We start from the raw sequence: 18,475 nt of genomic DNA on the forward strand, positions 1-18,475 counted from the left end.
TGAGGAAGTTTTTGACCAAACGACGTCCCGTGTAATCCAAACACAATGTCCAAAGTCATAAATAAATGTGAAAAAGTGAAAATGAAATTAATATTAGAAATAATTGAAATGAGGAGGTAATTAAGAAGGGTCAGAAGAATCAAAGACTACATGAAGAACAAATTTAAAATTTTAACGAAAATCTAAAAAAAATCTCCCATACTTACCCTTGCTAGCTGTCTATAAGTCTCTATTTTTCTGTAGATATATAGAAATTTTTTATATATTTCTTATTATTTCATGATAACCACCAGCAGAAAAAATTGTGACTTAGGAAGTCCTTGCCCAAACGACGTCCCGTGTAATCCATAATAATCGTTGTTTCTCCGGCGCGGCGTCCCCACTGGATTTCCACATGGCCAAGGACCGAAATAGGTCAGAAATCCCCCGTGTGTGTCCGTGCTTGTGCCTTGCCTAAGGGTGGGTTAAGGATTTGATAGGTCAAGTGACCTTGGTTCCCCACCAGGTAGGACGAAGAAGAAGCAGGTGTGGTGGGGTATGCCCCGTTATACCTACCAAGACTGGCAGAGTCAGTAAGTCAGTAGGGCAGTGGTGGCTGGCTGGCATGAGATACACTGAACCGGAGGATATATACAGCGTCTGGATCTTACATCGCCAAGAAGGTAAATTTTCCTTGGAAGAAGTGTTTTAAAATTAACAATAACGAGCATTGGCTCCTGATGAATTTTTCCTTTTTCTTAATTTATCTAAAATCAGGAGTTCAAGATCAAGTACGGAAAGTAAAACACTTAGCTATCAGTAGAAAATATGTTTTATCAAATTTTCGTAAACGAAGATTTTGAAATACAAATTATATTATAACATGCCTTCTTCATAACCTCAAAACTTTTAGAATTTGGTTCCTAAGAACATAAAAATAATTTTGACTGTGTTAAAGTAATTTAGATTATAAATGATTGTATTTATGCATTTCATAATTTCTTTTGGTGCTGACAACTAACAGTTTTGTAAAATTATTGTCTTTTTAAAGAAACGAAGGATTCTTGATAATCTTTCATCGGGACATTGTTTATCAAATTAAGTATAATTTGACTTTTAAAAAGTGATCACTTTCACAACACTTTTCAATAAAATGTTCATTTTATACAAAAACTATTCAACTTTTATGAGAACAAATCAAAAATAGTATAGACAACAAATTTCAGCATTTATACTCTGACAGAAGTAACGTTTGTAGGTTGGAGTGTTGTTATCATTCATGGAAGAAATCGGTGCTTAGTTTGAAAAGTATTTAGTATAAAAAAGACCCAAAAATTCTAATTGAAGCAAGTCGAAATGAAACAAAACAACGTTCGTAACGTTTAAACAGGATTTACTTTTTACCCTCAAAATGATCACTATTATTTGGCTGTTTAGCTTGAATTTCGAAAATATTGCCATGCCTGTCAAGCAACAGGTAAAAAAATAAAAAGGCAAAAACATTGAGCAAACAGTTCTCTTCCTAGGTTCCATTTTGACAGAAAAACATCTCGTGATTAACACCGGTCAATAGTTATTGACTAGAATTTTTAGAGGTTGAGATCTTGACTGCTTTTTTTTCAATCAAATTAAATTTGTCAGAATAAATACATCGTAAATAAAATTGATCGCATTTGCTAGCTGTATGACTGTCCGGTGAAGAACATGGTCAGGCTTACTGTTTGGTAATTATTTATCATCTTGGTCCGCCCATTCTCGCTGGTTTTTGCTAGTTCGGCGTTTCGGCATTTCGCTTCAGTGTTTGGGATTTTAAGGGGTCTCCACAGAAATAATCTAAACATTGAAGATGGCGAAATGCCGAAACGCGTCTGAACTAACAAAAATCAGGGAAGATGGGCGGAGATCACAGGAGGTCAGGCTGTTTACGACCCAAAAATTCAATATTAATCTTGCATTTTCAAATCGTATATAAGCCTTAAGCCCGTTAAAAGCGCATGTTGCCGGTTCAATGACCCACTGGCGAATAAATGTGGTCGCCTTTGACAATGTTATTACAATTTGTGGCCGTCACCTCTCTTTACCTCGAATAAGTTGACAGGAGGTTATGGGACATAGGAGAAATAATAAAAGTCCAAAGTTGTCTAACCGTTTTAAGAGGCCGATTCGCAATTGAAATGATTCCAAGGGGAAACAGTCAACAAAAAATATTTTGCCTCATTACAACCGATGACTCTCCCTGCTGTTGTATCGGTTTCCAGCTCACGTCCACCGTTTGTTCCCGTTTGTAAAACCGGGACAGACGTCGAAAATCGTCTTAGTGAATTTTTATGCTTAAACCTTTTACTTTTGCAGATCGTTTTTAAGCCAATGTTTTTTGTTTGTTTTTTGAAATGACATATCTTTAGATGTTGACGGTATCGCACTTGAGTCGGTCATCCGCCTTGTTTGAAGATCCCATCGGACGACAAATTACGGACGCCCTAAATACAGCTCGCATTTCGTTTGCGACTATTTTTCGTGACGTGTCCCAGGGCGGTTGACCCCGAATTGAACAGAGTCATTCAACAGTTGAGAAGAGATGGAATTCGAATCCATTTGCCTTAGAGACGTCTTTTTGCTCCTACGTGATCGCGCTATGAACCAAGATTCAAAGATACTAAGGAATGTCTCTTCGTACATTTTTCTACACAAACATGTTCTTTAGGCTTTTGATATGATGTTTCTTTCCTTTCTTAACGGATCTTCTTTTTTTAAAAATATTATGAATCCATTAGTAGAACTTAACACAAATAAACTTAATTATTTTAACTTCCAAAGAAGTTTTATTACATTTTTCAACATCCACAGGTTTTGCTTGTTTTCTTTCACTGAAATGAACTGCTAGAAATCAGACTTGCAGTGTGTCACAGCTATGACCTATCATCATGTTCTATTAAGAAACAATCCGTTGAAAATTTTTGGTTTTTGGCCACGCCATTTTGGTTTGATAAACGCATGTAAAAAATTAAGAAAAATGACCTAAGAAAACAATTAATTACGATAATAAATAGTAATAATTGAGGCTGGGTTGGGCTTGAGGTGAGAATGAATAAATAGAAACGAAAGCGGGATCGGCCAGTGGATCATGATGGTCACGAGTTATGACATAATAGGCCGAATCGATATAACTGTACACCCTGGATGACAGCGCTGGGCCAATTCCGGGTTTGAAATTCTTTACATCCTTTGGCTGTTTTCCCCATACCAAATTCAAAAACCAAGTCGGAAGAACAGGAAATACAAAAATAATCTCAAGAGAAACCAACATTTATTTGATACAGAAAGGCTATAAGGCGTTTATCCAAGAAAAGTACATTTTTTAAACCGTAATTTGGTTTTTTCTTAGTGAAATTTAAATAATTTGTCATGAATTGATTAAAAACGTCGTGCATTGGAAAAAATTCTTGTATAATTTACTACAGCGTCTTGTACAATTGTAATTACTGTTTTTGCCTGTTGCCTTTGAAGTTTTATAATTGAAAGTATGCAATTCAGTGGAAGATTAATTCGGAATGACAGGGTTTGTGGGGATAACGGTACCTTGACGAAAATGAGCCTTTTCGATGATAAGGAATGAGCGAGGAATTATCCATATTTTCGTTCTTGCAGGATGCTTAAATATTAAACCTGCATCACCGATGTCGGTAAAGGAAACCTGTTATTTACCCAAGTCCGCTGTATCAGACCAGATTATTAATTTTCAAAAACGTTTGTACACAAAAAATGACCCAGAAATGTTTTGATAGGCCATAAATTGCAGTAATGCGAACCGATGTTAAGCTCTATCGAATAAGAAAAGGAGCTGTATTGCCGAGGACAATTTTTGCGAGGGGTGAGAGTCGGGGCTACTTACCGAGAATCTGTAACCGTAAACCAATTTTATTAGGCAATTACATTTTATCGTCTCTATATAGTACCTTTGTGCCGACTTACGACGGCGAAAGTCCGTGTAAGGTTTTAAGTGCAGAAGGCAATTACGCCCTTGTAACATGGTCGAACTTAAAGTATACCCGACTTTTTCAGATTTCAAGAGAAAATTGAATCGTGCGCTAATTGCAATGTAGACCATTAAACTTTGCGCATTTTATAATTTCGAACAGTTGATTCAACTAAAAGAACTTACCGATTTTCCATAAAAATAAATAAATACACACGTGCAGACAGACAGTCATAGTCCTTTTTAATTTTCGTAATGTGCTTCTTACTTTTTCACCTAGTGCAAGAGCAAGAGGTTCATAGACAGGCGAATGATGCATGTATACATACATATACAAGCAAACACATACACAAAGGTTAATTGTATGAACTTATTTAAAGCTATGGTAAATAAAAAATAATTAAACTGAACTAAATTAACCTAATTCCTTTGCGGACTAACAAATACCACCAACTGTAGAGAAGGAATATGAAAGAATAGGGATAAAAGATCCACAAGGCATTCTGCAACTCGGCTAAGTAGATCTAATGTGCTTATCTGTTTTTATAACTCACTGGCTAACATCGGACGTTAATCGACCTCCATAGCGTTGCAAGTGAAGAATCTTTCTTGTTGACTTTTTTCCTCTAATGAAGAAGCAACAATCTACACATATATAGAACCTGTCTCTCCGGTTTTCCTTCTACCGGAGTTATTTTTACCTGTGGCAATGTCCATTTGTAGGGCAACTCCTTCCTTGTAAATTTTGACTTTTTTGTCGTCTGTTTCTGTGGTGTGCTATATTCAAGACTTGGTATGGTATGGTATGGTAGAAAAGGTTACTAGGAAGCGGGGTTTGTACGCCCCAGGCACTGCAGCCTTCTGGCTTATTGTACCTTCCTTGTTCCTTAGTTCAGTCAATAGACTCAATCCTTCTTCTTAGAAGTATCAGGTCATTGACTGTTGCTGTTGCAATTTGATTCCCTAAGATTAAACCTCCATTGAGCTGTTGCTTCGAATTCGAAGATGATATGAGTGGCTGTTTTCTCCTCCTTATTACATAATCTGCAAATGGGATCATCGCTGTATATACCCATGTTGTGTAGATGTTTTCTCAGATGCCATTGACCGGTTAGTAGTCCTACCACTCCTCTGAGTTTGGCCCTCTCCAATTACAGCAGTGTTTTTGCCAGTCTCGGTAACATCATAAGTTTACTATGTCTAGCACCGCTAGAGTTTATCCACTTCTCCTTTTGTTTTGCTTGGATCCATTCTGCGATTGAGGATTCTATATTTGTTTTTGTTATCCCAAGAATAGGTTCGGGGTCAATGTATGGTCTTTCAGATCCTCCTCTGGCCAGTCTGTCTGCTTTCTCGTTACTCAAAATCCCCCCCCCTGTGTGCCCTGGCAACCAAGATACCGTCAGGTTGTTGTGTTTCCCCAAGTTTTGGCGATTTTGGATGCATTCACTGACTAATTTTGATGTGATTCTTTTACATGCTAATGCTTTATTGGCTGCTTGGCTATCTGATCTTATGAGGATTTTTTTGTCAGTGACATTCAAGACTTACTTTGGCTTTCGAAAAAACTTTTGTCACATGGGCTCGTGTTCCTGCTTCTTGCCCTTTGGATTCAAGGTTACTGTTATGAAAATGTTGGTGATTGTTGGTGGTTTCACATAATCCACTCCCTCCTTCAGTAGGGTTGCTAACCTGTTCGTTGAGGCTCTCGGTTATCTCTTCTGCAAGAGTTGTTCTAACTCCATCAGGCTTTTTGCCTTGAAGGGTGTCTTTCGGTGTCTTTGGCAAGAATTGGGCAGAATCCCCTGTTTGCGTAGCTGCAGGGACTGTCGCAGATGCTCGGCTAACTTTAACAGATGTATAAGTTCCATATAGTTCCCACGAGCAGCTAGGTTGGTAAAGTGTCCGCCCCAACAGGTCCCTGTATGCTGGGGTAGCCTCTATACAACAGGGTGTCGGCAGGTTCCCTGGAAAAAAAATGTAATAATAATTGTAATAAGTTGTTTTTCAATAATTACTTTAAACAATCTTGTGGACTAATTATTTTGTGGTTATCAATCGTTTACATTTGTTAACGAATTCTCCGCTTGTTAGTTTCTCCTTTTGTTTCCATTACGGCTGAAAGCTGAAAAAATCCGAAAAAATAATGAGCGTTTGCCATTTTAACAGGACGGTTTAAGAAAAGGTGCAATTATGATACGTTATGATCACGGAATTAGCCCATCAGGAGCCGGCCCCGCTTCTAGGTGGAGAACGGTTTACAAACGTCTAATGGAATCCACCGAAATGATCCGGCATAATTTTTGTTCCTCTTATTATCGCCTCGTGTCTGTTCGTTACTGAAACAGTTTTGTAATTTGAAAAACCGAGACGAAGAAAGCGGCCGGAAGTGTTAAAAATATGGCCGAAGCACGTTTTAACCCCGTAGGCCTTTTAAAATTAAGAAAGCCGCTAGGAGAAAGCACATTTATTGGAGTGCGCTTTAAAGATCTGGATGCTGAAAAGCACAAATCGCCCATTCGAGAAGTGGAATAGCTTTAAATGGACGAAGGTATTAATAAAACTGAAACGTCCGCTGATACGAATCTTTGGTTGTCTACTTTAGAAGGCTCGTTAAATTTATTACTCATTGCCGACTTTCATTGAATCCCAACTTTAATTATATCAATAAATCATAACGAATCGCTATGGAATAGATTCATTTCGATATACTATCTTATAGAGTGGTGATAAATCTTTAGATATTTTAACTATTTTCTAACGCATGCACATGGAATATGAAGTTAAAATTTATTTACTGCTTTATTTATTTAATTATTTTTACGGGAGTACATATATACTCATTCTCAAACACTTATATAAATATTTTATAGATTTTTATTTTTATGGAATTTTTTCTGATCAAAGCTTCTCGCCAATCCCTGCTTATACCTTTGATAAAGCGTTATAGTCATTTTAACTATTGTATTAGTTTTAAAGACGAATCGATCATGATTCACTATGAATATCGAATTTTTGAATTTTATTCCGAAGGAATAAGTTTACAAAAACTAATGTATACACGCATACAACGAATTTCAATGTACCAATTTTTAGAATTTTTTTAATGAATTCATAATTCCTTCTACTCACCGAGAAAATGTTCTAGGTGACGAACAAACAAATGTACATACGAGCAGAAAGAGTCCGAGAGTGAGAGAGAGAGAGAGAGAGAGAGAGAGAGAGAGAGAGAATGGGAGAGAGAGAGAGAGAGAGAGTGAGAGAGAGAGAGAAAGAGATAGATAGAGAGAGATAGAGGAGAGAGAGAAAGGGAGAGAGTGAGAGATATATAGATATAGATAGATAAAGAGAGAGAAGGGGAGAGCGATATATAGAGATAGATAGATAGAGGAAGAGAGAGTGAGAGAGAGAAAGAAAGAGAGAGAGAGAGGGGGATAGAGGGGGAGAGAGAGAGAGAGAGAGAGAGAGAGAGAAAGAGATAGATAGAGAGAGATAGAGGGAGAGAGAGAAATGGAGAGAATGAGAGAGATATATAGAGATAGATAGATAAAGAGAAAGAAGGGGAGAGCGATATATAGAGATAGATAGATACAGGAAGAGAGAGTGAGAGAGAGAAAGAAAGAGAGAGAGAGAGAGGGGGGATAGAGAGAGAGAAAGATATAGATAGAGAGAGATAGAGAGAGAGAGAGAGAGAGAGAAAGGGAGAGAGTGAGAGAGATATATAGATATAGATAGATAAAGAGAGAGAAGGGGAGAGTGATATATAGAGATAGATAGATAGAGGAAGAGAGAGTGAGAGAGAGAAAGAGAGAGAGGGGGGGGAGAGAGAGAGAGAAATCCAAAAGTGTTGTTTTTTATGTCTGTTTCATGATTAGTATTATTTTTCAAATATTTTTTCCCGCCTCTGTGTTAAAATAATATTGATTATATTTTTTCGTTTATTTCGTTTGATTGAACAAGTTGCCCCGAAAGTTTCGCATTTACAGCATTGTCTATTATTAAATTTATCTCATAAAAACCCCTCGGTTTTACCAGTCCCGTTGATAAATTTGATTTAGTCTCCTTAGAGGGTAAACAGGAGTGAGATTCGGAAAGGGCTGACCGAGGAAACCCTAGTTAAGGAAGTAACGCGGTTATCTCCATTGTCACTTACAGTCCAATTTCCGACTAATGGTAAGTTATCTTTTACCACGTTGGATTCCCGTCCGAGGAAATGATTTTCCCCGTGAGCCGATAGACATGTGGGCAATCGTGTCAGTGTGTCACGAACAATACCACTTTCTTGGCCCACGCCCTTTCCCTCTGTCATCATCAGTTTGGACTTCGGCAACGAAAGGGAGAGGAAAGCGAAATATGAATAGGAGGAAAAACGAACCCGTGGAATTGTTGGGTTTTTTTAAAGTGAATTTCATCATATTTTCTTTTTCGTCGCCTATCGAGTGAAAAAATATTGAACATTGGAATCTAATTCTGACCGTTATCAATTTATCCGACAAGATCTTGTTATAGGGGAAAAAACGTTCAGTTGTTTCAACGCAGTGAAGGAGAAAGTCGAACAATGGCACGACTCATCATGAACTACATATTATACAGTGAGCATTGATGACATCAGCAAGAGTTATTACCCTCGTCTCTGCTGACCCTTTCTATTCTATTAAAGACAAACAAAAACGAAGCTGCCAGATAAATAATTTATACAACCAACCAGCTTTTCTTTACTTCCACTGGAGGTTTAAACATTTATGTTTGATAGGCATGTGATCTAAACTCAAAAAAATTAAAACAAACTTGGTACTATTGATTTATGATATATTTCTGGAGCGTTTTCAAAACTATTCAAACAAGCTGATAATTTATTTCATCCATTGTTTGATTAAAGGTTGTCCCGATTTGGATTATTTTCAAGATATCGGTTGATTTCATAAACGATTTTTTTTCAAAAATGCTTCCATTTCCTTTGTCAGGAAGGTACGGGGTCATGGAACGGAATATTCAGAACCCATGGGAAAATACACCAGCATCATCCAAGCTGAAGTCCATGCAATTGAGAAATGTTTCTAGATAGCACTTTTTTGGCTTAGGGATTCACCTATCAATGAGTATCTTGCACAAAAGGACTAAATGAAAATGAGGAAAAAGTAGAATTTACTCATTGGATATAAACCAAAAACCAAGAACCAATCCAAGAACCTTCTAGCAAACTTCATAAAGAAAGAAATAACTGAATGGATTAAAGGAAAAAGGAAAAAAGTCTAATCCTGAACACTGCAGACTGAATGTCCTCTGAAGAAGAATGGTATAACACTTTTCGTGGTCAGGAAGGTTCGGGGCAGACGTGTTCGGTCCTAGAACGAAATAATCAGGACTCATGGGAAAATATACCAGTTATCTTCGAAGCTGAAGTCCATGTAGATGTAGATGTAGATGTGGTTTCATGTTGTAGTATAGTGCGCCCTTTGAGAAATATTGTATCCCCCGTGCTCTGCCTAAAGCACATCGGTGAGTCCTATTTCATCAAGAAACTTGATTAGTAGGCCCGGTTTCAATGGTTGAAGCTCTTCTATGGTCACATTATACATCCCAAAACATTTCCTCCTGCGGGCTAGTGTGGCTCCGCAGTTTGTTAGTAAATGTGTTGGTGTCTCTTCTGCCTCCTTGCAGAATCTACATGTGCCATCTTGGATTATTCCAATTTTCTTTAAGTGTCCATTTAATATGCAGTATCCTATTAGGATTCGCAGTTTGTTCCTGCTTCCCTTGACACATTCTGTAATTTCTTTCCTACCAAAATTGGTTAGAAGATTCTTGGATTGTCTGTATCCAATGAGTGAATTCCAAAGTTTCCTCATTTTCTTATTGTCCTTCTGTCTGGAATGCTCGTTAATAGTGTGGGTTCCTATGCCACAGAAGGGTTCAGGTCCTATCAGCGGTGTAGCAGCCCGTTTTCCCTTCTTGTTTCCCTCTCTTTCCCATTCTTTTTTGGTACCAAGGTTTATTCGGAAGTTTTGGTTAAATTCAAACATCCTGTTCATGTCGTCTCTTGGAGCCATCGGAAGGTCTTTCCATAGTTTATTGCTATCTCTCCATTTCAGTTTCATTCCTGTTGGAGGTTTCTCTTTAGTAAAGTTGATGATGGTTTTCTGCGCTGTCCTTATTACCATGTGATGTAGGGGGATTAATCCTAGTATTTTTTCCATGCTAATTGCAGGACAAGTTCTGAAGTCCATGCAATTAAGAAATGTTCATCGTAAAACTTGAAGAAAGAGCACAACAACAAGAATATAGCTATCATCTCATACAGTCAACCATACATCAAACTACTAAATTCAAACATTATTAGCTCAAAGATAGTGCTGAATTATACCACTAAACTAATAATTATGTAAAACTAATATGTTAAGTGTGCAAAATAATGTCACCAAAATGGGGCGGCCATACCTGATAGGTTCTGAGCACTTTTTTTGGCTTAGAGATTCATCTATCATCGAGTATCTTAGACAAAAGAACTAAATGAAAATGAGGAAAAATAGAATTTTTTCATTGGATATAAACAATCCAAGAACTTTCTAGCAAATTTCAAAAAGAAAGGAATTACTGAATGCATGTATGGTTCCAATCTTCGTAGAGGTCATTAGACAGGTGAAAAAAAGAAAACTGAATGCTAGGTTCACCGAGCTTTCGGCGCCTTATAGTGCCATCATCAGGGCTTTCCTTTTTTTGATGGCAGGTGCCGAAATCTCTGTGAACCCAGCATTTAGTCTTCTTTTTTTCACCTGTCTAATGACCTCTATGAAGATTGGAACCCTACGTAGATTATCTGCAGGTCGATCAACAAACATCATAACTGAATGCATAAAAGGAAAGGAGTCTAATCCTGAACACTGCAGACTGACTGGGCCTTTGAAGAAGAATGGTGTAACACTTTTCCGTGGAGACAAAGGTACGGAAAGGTATTCGATCCTGGAACCAAATATTCCAAAACCATAGGACAATACACAGTAACTTCCAAGCTGAAGTCCATGAAATTGAAAGATGTACCTAGTTAAACTTGAAAAAGGGTATAAAAAAAGGATATAGCTATCATCTCAGATAGTCACCACCCATCAAACTACTAAATTCAAACGTTATTAGCCCAAAGTTGGTGCTGACTTATAAAACTAAACATATTGTGTGCAAAATGTCACCCGAAAGTGGCGGCCATACCTGATTCTGAGCACTTCCGTGGCTTAGGGATTCACCTTCACAAAAGGACTAAATGAAAATGAGGAAAAAGCAGAATTTACTCATTGGAAATAAACAATCCAAAAACCGTCTAGCAAATTTCAGAAGGAAAGAAATAACAGAATACATCAAAGGAAAAATGAAAAAAGTCTAATCGTAATAGGATTCTTAACAAACACTGCGGACTCAATGGTCATCTGAAGAAGATTGGTATAAGACATGGCATATGCTTATAATTGCAAACAAGCAGAGGAGACACCACCATACCTACTCACATACTGTGGCGCCATATTTGCTCGCAGGAGGAAGTGTTTTTGGATGTACAACGTAACAGTACAAGAAATTCAATAACTGAAACCGGTCTACTAAGTTCTATGATGAACTAGGATTCACGGTGTGCGATAAGTTCAGAACGGGGGATACGATAGCTACTCACCACGAACACACCTACCTTTTCCGTGTGCATGTTCTTACAAAACCCAGTCAACAATACGCCGATCCTCATTTCTGTTTCTTTAATTCCTGTTACAACCAAGGTGGGCGATGACCGTTTATAGAAATTATATGTTACATGCTATTACGACTAAATCATAACGAGCGGTAACTTACTGAACCGTTGGTCTCATCGTTTTAACGCCAAATTGAACAGTCCGACGCGTTTCGAATGCTTCCAGGCATCGGAGGAATTGGTAGTGTGCGACTATTCAGAGTGTGACGGCTGTGATGACTTACATCGATACACGGAGGAGAGAGGAACTGTGTCGGCTGAAATAAGTAGGACGGCGGAAGCGGTTGCATGTGACTTGCTTCTACATCCGCTCCGGAGGATGGTCCACATGGCCTCGTCCCTCAATGAGTTAATTATAATTTATAATGTTAAACATTCAGGCCAAATTGTTCTCCTTAACCTCTATTTTGCGCGAACAATTTAATGAACTAGTTCATTATTAGAATTATGATCGAAGCTTAAAAATGAAGTTCCTGATAAGTTAGAATAGGTTATGGCACGTGCACTTCCTTGCCTGGCTGATTTATTCGTATAATTTGTACCAATTTCACTTTAACTCTACGCTGCACAAAGATATCAGAACATAAAAAAATTGTCTGAAATATATTTGAAGATTTGATCCTCGAGGAAGTTGACGGAAATGTTACTCGGGACCGATTTCCCACAGGTGTACTGCGAAACCCCGTCGTTGTTTGATTTGGTCCCGTTGGGAGAGGAGGAAGGATTGCTACGTGCCCGGGACTCGCCTGTTAGGGTCGTCATATAACAGGAACACGGGGTACCAGGAATGTGACAATGGTCGGAAGAACGAAGGACGCGAAGTTGAACCGCTAGGGTCATAACCACCAATTATCCATCGAAGTCGGGAACCGTTTCCTCTCGAAACTGTCAGACTTGCCATCATTCCTGATTTCGATCCCATACGAAAAGGATGTCGCTCTATAGCCCCCTTGGATAAACCAGTGACAATAAAGTGTTCTCTAAGGGTATGTACCTAATCTTTCAAAAATACCTAACTTTTCAATATCTTCTCATATAGTCAATTCAATAGCAGTTTTATTTTACAAATTTATAATTTAAATTTGTAAATAAATTGAAAACAATTCATTAGAACCATTAAGACAGTTTCCGTTCCTCTATTTTATTTCGAACGACTCAAATGAGACGCCATCGCCCATTAGATCCCGAACGATTAAGTTAATGGACGGTGCATTGAAGGTTCTATTGAATCCCCCCTGAAGATTTAAAAATGACGATGATGATGTGATTATTTAATCCGGTCCCCTTTTACCCTCCCTGACTTAACATAAATCGCAATTGGAAAGGAAGTAATGATGATCATTGCATAATCCGTTATAATAATTAAATCATATAAGCCAAGAAAAATCGCATTAACTTTTTAACAGTTCAATCAATCTTTCAAAATCCTTTGCTTATTAAACGTAGTTTTTCTAACACATTTTTATAATCAAATAACAAAAAAATACATTCCTTGATATATTCTTTTCTTCAAATATGCGAATTTTATACAAATACCATGATAATAAAATAACCAAATATTATCTTAATTTTAGATGCTTAATTTTAAAGTTGTCTGTGTTTCAAAATTAATTAACAAGTAGAGTCTAAGGACGTGGGATAACTGATTTTAATTCTAAATTTCTAATTTAAAAACAATTTAACTTAACAATTTCTTGAAAAGAATCAACATTTGGACAAGCTTTATGCACAATAGAATAGGAAAATAAAAAGTGTGTATTTATACCTATAGTAGTTTACAGGAGTGTGGTAAATATATATGTTTCAATTGTATTATTTGAATTTGAAATATAAATGTCACTATATGAAATATTAAAAAAAATAAGTTACACTAAATAAAAAATATTAAATTTTAATGAATGGTGTTTAGTGACGTTAACTAATGATTATATGGAGATCGTGAGATGCGGTCTGGTGTGACGTAGGTTTTAGGTTCTTTATCGTGCCAACGTTTCGATCTTTATTGATATCATCTTCAGGGCTCAAAGTGTTTGTTTTCTGTGTAGATGTGTCATGTTGGGAGTGCCCATCAATAATAATCATTAATTAACGGTCACTAAACCCCACACATTTCTACGCGAGAAGAACGAAGAGCAGGATGGGATAAAAAAAATGACGATGTGTCATTATTGTCATGTTGACAGTGCCCTTTTTTTATCCCATGTTATTCTTCGTTGAAGATGATATCAATAAAGATCGAAACGTTGGCACGATAAAAAAAAAGGTTTTTCTAAAACCTACGTCACACCAGACAGCATCTCACGATCTCCAAATAATCATTAAATTTTAAAGTAAAACATAATGGAAAAATTTTCTCCAAGTATGCTGTAATCCACTCTGTTCTTATTCATTGAAGCAAAAGGCTTTTAATCTTAAAGCAAATATATCATTTGTTGAACATCGCAATATTCAATATAGGATTTAATTAAAAATCTTGGCTGGGGCTTGGTTATATTTATCTAGGTAAAATCATAACATAAATGTAGCATAATGGAAAAAAAGTTTTCATATTTTCATCCTGAATAGGGGTGTTCCTTTTCAAGTAGAATAAGTTTTTAATAAATCTTGTCCGAATCTGGCGAGCTATACATATTGACATGAGGAAAGGTCTGTCAATTGGTCAAAGACGTTAACCTACCTAGGTACAACACTTGATTCAAGGTTAAATTTTCGCACACATGAACAATATTGTAGCCAATACGATTACCTTTTTCTATGCTCAGGAGAGAATCTGGATTAACGGTATCCAACAAATTATTAATATTTAAGACTATAAGCGTGCCCAGCATGAAATTTTACTAGACAGACAAACATTAATAAGTTACAATTAATTCAAAATTAACTTTTGCGGCAGCCACCGCCTCTGAAAGAAACTTAAGGCCGACTGAGTTGCATAAAAATACAAACATGGAATAGATAAAGGAGTAAATACATAAATCGGCCAAAGAATTTTTTAGGCGTATGGGAGACTGGAAAATCTGATTTGTAGGTCCATTGGGATTTACTCCATATCAGATAAATGTAAGCGCACGCGAATTAAGCACTAGGTACAGAACTTTAATCTAGACTAGTTAGAAATTGATATTGCCTATTTACTTATTCAAACGTATTTTTAATCATTCATCTTAAATGTAATTTTACCTTTTTATTTATACATTACGTTAAATCCTTTTGTTTTCCACGATACAAATTTGTACGCTAAATAACTTTTTTGTATAAATTTAAATCCTGTAGTAGAAAGTTATAGTGCTACGTCACTTTCCCTACACTACATCATGTAAATATATTCAATCATTCATATATATTAAAACACAACACATAATTATTTTGTGATCTAGCGACGAAGCAAAATAGGTTTAAATATTTCTTTTTTTTAAGTAGAGACAAAAAGTTTGTTTTTTACACCCTAAAAAAATAACCTGTATACAATTTTTTGGGAGGAAAAAGATTCTCAAATTGTTTGTCTTTCAAATGCTTCATTTTTTTGAAATACCATAAAGGTGATAACTGAAGGTATTTCACTCATATTCGAAAATCTTTACACATGTTAGAACCCTCAAAACTTCATATAATGGAATAGATTTGTCCTCTGTAAATAAATCAATAAATAAACAACAGGAAAAAGGTTTTTGGTTAGTTCATTCTTATTTTCCTCACATACAATAAAATAAAACCTAAGATTGTTGATATAGGCTCAAAAAAGAAAAATTCAGCTTTCCGGCGGTTGCAATACGGTTGATATTGGCTCAAATCCAGATATTTTTCCAGTAGAAGACCGAAGGAAAATTTGTCATCGGCTTATCCTGTCCTCAACTGTTCGCTTTAAAAATTTCTATTTAAAAACGAATCTGAATTATTTTATTCAAAAACTTTCTTTCCTACATTAAAATAATTTCTGTCGTACGAGGGCTGAACGTCCAACTTGGGGTGTCCGGACGAAAGTTCAAACCACCTTTCAGTACCTTCTCAATATTAAATTAAAACCTTTTTCAATTAAAAATCAAAGGGCTATGCCAGAATTCGAACCCAGGACGGCGTTAAGAGGAGGATTGCTTACTTTACCGGAAGCGTCTTTTCATTTTAGTAACTTTTTATATTACTAAATTAAATTTTAATACTGACATAATAATCTCGAAATACATGCACATCAAAGGCAGGAAATCATTTTTTTAAAATTATGTAAACGTAATGTTTTTATCGGCTCGTACTAGGAGATTTTTCCACCTATTGCCCACAAACCATTGAATTCGTGTGATCCCACGTTCGTAGCCTCTCCTTATGAATAAATATTGTATGTTTACCATGTTTAAATTGTGATGATTTTTTTAGAAAACATCAGAACTTCAGACCTAATTAGCACTTTGCTGGTTTGGGATGAATTTGCAGTTTTGTTTCCCGTGAACTTGATCGTTTGATATGCTAATTCTTTCTTACTTAGCGAATTGACAAATCTTACATTTTTGTACGGTCATTTTTTACTGACGGTCAAAGAGCACAGATTAATAATTTAATTGACAAATAAATAAACAAACATAAATTTATAGCTAGGGATAATTATGTTTCTATGGAACTTTTTGGAAGTTTTTGACGCCTTGGACAAAATCATTCATTTTTATCCCGTATTGTTCTTCGTTCTTCTCGTGTACAAATGTGTGGTGTTTGACCGTTAATTAATGATTATTATTGATGAGCACTTCCAACATGACACACAGCAATGACACATCTACACGGAAAACAAACTCTTTGAGCACTGACGATGGTTTCAATAAAGATCGAAACGTTGGCACTATAAAGAAAATGGTTTTCTAAAACTTACATCACATCAGACCGCATCTCACGATCTCCGAATAATCATTTATAAATAGATTGATATACTAGGGGTAATTATGCTTTTATGGAAGTTATTAAGTATTTGACGCCTTGGACATAAGCATTCGACGTTGTAATCATTTATTTCTTGTGCCCATGTATAAAACTTAGTTTTCGTTGCGTTATTTCATATTAACTGTCAGATAACAAAAAAAAAACTACACTTGTAAAATTTATAAATAAATTGATATAGTAGGGTTAATTATGTTTTTATGTCAATCATTTATTTGTTGTTTCCATGTATAAAACTCACTCAATGTAAAATTTATAGATAAATTTACATCCTACGACTAATTATGTTTTTATAAAATTTATTATGTTTTTGACATCTTGGACATAGCATCTGACTGGCCAATCATTTATTTGTTGTTTCCAATTATAAAACTTACATTTTCTTACCTTACCTTCTTACTAACGATCAAATAACACCAAAAAAACTAAACTTGTAAAATTTATAGATAAATTGACATCCTACGACTAATTATGTTTTTATAAAACTTATTAAGTTTTTGACATCTTGGACAAAGCATCCGACCGGCCAATCATTTATTTGTTGTTTCCAAGTATAAAACTTACATTTTCTTACCTTACCTTCTTACTAACGATCAAATAACACCAAAAAACACTAAACTTTTAAAATTTATAGATAAATTGTTATCCTACGACTAATTATGTGTTTATAAAACTTATTAAGTTTTTGACATCTTGGACAAAGCATCCGACCGGCCAATCATTTATTTGTTGTATCCAAGTATAAAACTTACATTTTCTTACCTTACCTTCTTACTAACGATCAAATAACACCAAAAAAACTAAACTTGTAAAATTTGTAGATAAATTGGTATACTAGGTTAATTATGTTTTATGGAAAGAAAGTCCTTGCCGCCTTGGACATACGCATTCGACGTGCTGATCATTTATTTTTTGTTTCCATGTATAAATATATAAATCTTACATTTTCGTAAATCTGACGGTTTATAAAACATGCAAAACAATATCCTCGGTGGAGATCGGAAGTGGAGCGAAAACGCTGGTTTTGTGGAAGTAAGGCATGAAGTACGGCCCCATCTGGGTCTGCGGCTCATTTTTTTCTCTTCTGCCTCTTAAACGCTTCTGAAAATGATTTTTAAGCTACTTTTCAACGCGATGGAGCGTTTCATTCCTTAACGCTCCGCCGTTAACGAGAAGGCTGTTGACCACTCCAGAGAAAGGGATATATTGCCCGTCCTCGACATCCACTGCCGTAGCTTTTCACTCGAATTTTACGACCATCTTCTTTTTCATTCGTCTGCACAGTCATTTTCTTTGTTTTTGCCTCGTATTAAGTAGCCCAAGACAAAGTAAAGGTCGTAAAGTTGATCTCGTTGACGGCACCGTGACATATATCTTCTCCACACACCAGAGATCACTTTCTACACCTTATCTCGCTTTTTCACACGAGACACACTCCTTTGTCTTATTGTCCTTTATAGACTCACAAAAAAAGAAATAAAGCTTGTAACCCAATTCCTGAAAGACCTAAAAGATTTTTTCTAAAGGGGAAAAGATATCCTGATAACTAGGCTTAATTAAGGTTTTATCGTAAAAGCCTTTTAAAGATACTCCCATTAAAATTCTCTATTGATCTTGATTGATGTTGATGATTTATTTTTAAATGAGAAATCTCGTTTTGTGATCTCGAACCGAGTGAACAAGTGATGGGATAAAAACATTCCACATTCTACACACATAATAATATTTTTCATAATTTGTTTGTTATTGTAATAGAGTTTTTTCGCAAAAATAATTTTGGAACCATGTGCAGATTTTATTTTTTGTTAAAATCTTGCTAATATATGTGAAGAATCAACAAAAAATATAAGTTTTGGAAATAAGAAAAAAGA

At 35.9% G+C, this 18,475-nt stretch overlaps 1 protein-coding gene across 1 annotated transcript in view; it reads left to right on the top strand.

The window, feature by feature from the left end:
* Positions 1-467: 467 nt before the first annotated feature.
* Positions 468-18,475, top strand: part of LOC106669744 (serine proteinase stubble) — a 34,803-nt gene continuing 16,795 nt past the window's right edge. Inside the window, exon 1 of the mRNA XM_014399430.2 lies at positions 468-662. The gene's annotated coding sequence lies outside the window, so the exon portion shown is untranslated. The remainder of the gene's footprint in view (positions 663-18,475) is intronic.

Source organism: Cimex lectularius, unplaced genomic scaffold, assembly GCF_000648675.2.
Source record: "Cimex lectularius strain Harlan isolate CLEC.00 unplaced genomic scaffold, Clec_2.1 scaffold8, whole genome shotgun sequence".
Taxonomy (NCBI): domain Eukaryota; kingdom Metazoa; phylum Arthropoda; class Insecta; order Hemiptera; family Cimicidae; genus Cimex; species Cimex lectularius.